Raw genomic sequence first — 2,306 nt, 5'->3', positions numbered from 1 at the left:
AAAAAAAAAAATCTTCCTTCCCTTCTCTCCTTACAGGGCAGGGTATTAATCTTTCTCCTGGCTCCCACAGATATGCACAAGGCCTGTCATTCAGCTGATTTAGCTGGAGAGCTGTATTGACAGAATAAACTCTGATGATGGTGAAGTAGAAAAAATGGATTACTGGATCTGAGACAGTTAACCTATTGCGTTTAGCCTGGGGAACGTGCAAACAGTGAAGGTGATCAATAAAATTTCCGTATTTGCTATAGCCAGGCTGTGCAAGCTGGAAAATAAAACTCTTTCAGGTTGAATGTACCGTAGTAGAACCTCCATAGTTGACCATCTCCCTGCATTAGCCGCCTCCTTAAGTTGACGTAATTTTCATAGGCCAGACGTGCACCACATGTGTGTTATCAGTACAGTGGGCATAGTTGGCATAGTTCCTTATGTTAACCACCTCTGTATGTTGCAGTCCAATTTGTTGCGATCCCTTGGGTTGTCAACTTACAGTGGTTCTACTATAATTCAGTTAGGTTGCATGGGGTATCTTTCTCTTGCTACTGAGACGTTCTTCCTGTCATTTTTACGAGTAATATATACCAGGAAGGAGAATAAATAATTTCTAGGTAAATGGAATTTGTTTAGTTGATTAAAAACATGATGTTCAAGAGAAAAGTGGTAAAAATGTTGTGAAGTACTCATCGGGTCCAAGCACCTCTCTTAGAGATGCTAAAACTAAACCCAGAGAAAGGAACAGACGTGTTCAAAACCATAGAGCTAAGCAGTTTCAGAGCCAGAATAGAATTCCTGGTCCAGGCTTCTTATTTGAGCAGATAACCTTGCCAGTTCAAAATCCTGGTTTCCTTTTCTTCATCCTTCCGACCTTCCCTCTTTCCTTCCTTCTTTCCTTCTGGAGTCTCCCTTGGTTGCCTGGACTCTAGCACAGTGGCTTCATTATAGCTCATAAAACTCCCAAACTCCTGGGCTCAAGGTATCCTCTTGCTTCAGCCTCCTGAGTAGCTGGGACTACAGTCATGTCCTACCACATGTGGCTAATTTTTCTTTTCTTTCTTTCTTTCTTTTTTTTTTTTTTTTTTGAGACAGAGCCTCAAGCTCCCCCCCTGTTTTTTTTTCTTTCTTTCTTTTTTTTTTTTTTTTTTTTTGAGACAGCATCTCAAGCTATCGCCCCTGAAGAGAGTGCCATGGCATCATAACTCACAGCAACCTCAAATTTGGGGGCTTAAGCGATTTTCTTGCCTCAGCCTCCCAAGTATCTGGGACTACAGGTGCCCTCCACAACACCCAGCTATTTTTTGGTTGTAGTTATCTTTGTTGTTTAGTAGACCCAGGTTGGATTTGAACCCACCAGCTCTGGTGTATGTGGCTGGTGCCCTAGCTGCTGAACTACAGGTGCCAAGCCTAATTTTTCTATTTTTATAGACTTTGCATCTAGCTGTTACTTGGCCTAGTCTCAAACCTGGCCTCAATTAATACTCTTGCTTTGGTCTCCCAAAGTGTATGAGCCACTGCACCTGGCCCCAAATCCAATCCTGGTTTCTAAAAAAGCTAGAAGAATATGCCAGAAAGCAAAGGAGAATAACCTCTTGTTAAGTTGGACCTGGAGCTACTGACAATATAGTGGGGAGGTGATGGGTCAGTCTAGTTCTCTGCTAAGGGTATCAGTCAAGTATTTGGTGAAGAGTGATTTGATAACAAAACCTTTGCAATGGCTCGGTGCCTGTAGCTCAAGCGGCTAAGGCACCAGCCACATACACCAGAGCTGGCCTTTGAATACAGCCCGGGCCTGCCAAACAACAATGATGGCTGCAACCAAAAAATAGCCGGGTGCTGTGGTGCATACCTATAATCCCAGCTACTTGAGAGACTGAGGCAAGAGAATCGCTTAAGCCCAAGAGTTTGAGGTTGCTGTGAGCTGTGACGCCAGGGTACTCAACCCAGGGTGACAGCTTGAGACTCTGTCTCAAGAAAAAAAAAAGAAACCTTGAAATATGCATGCCTACTGACCCTGAAATTACACTTCTTGGAATTTATTCTAAGGACATAATCAGAAATGAGTACAATGATGTGTATATATACATACTTGATGTTTATTGCAGCATCATTTTCAATTTTTAAAATTAATATAAAAATTTAAGTCCATACTTACATATAATTAAAATATCAACCAGTACAGTGAGCTATGACCAGGCCACTTTACTCGAGCCTAGAGTGAGACCCTGTCTCTTAAAACAAAAGGCCTGTGTGTGGTGGCTCTTACCTGTAATCCTAGCACTCTGGAAGGCCAAGGCAGGTGGATCGCTTGA

This window comes from Otolemur garnettii, unplaced genomic scaffold (assembly GCF_000181295.1).
Source record: "Otolemur garnettii isolate 467f Iridium unplaced genomic scaffold, OtoGar3 scaffold00025, whole genome shotgun sequence".
Classification (NCBI taxonomy): Eukaryota; Metazoa; Chordata; class Mammalia; order Primates; family Galagidae; genus Otolemur; species Otolemur garnettii.
This window is presented reverse-complemented; position numbering follows the sequence as displayed.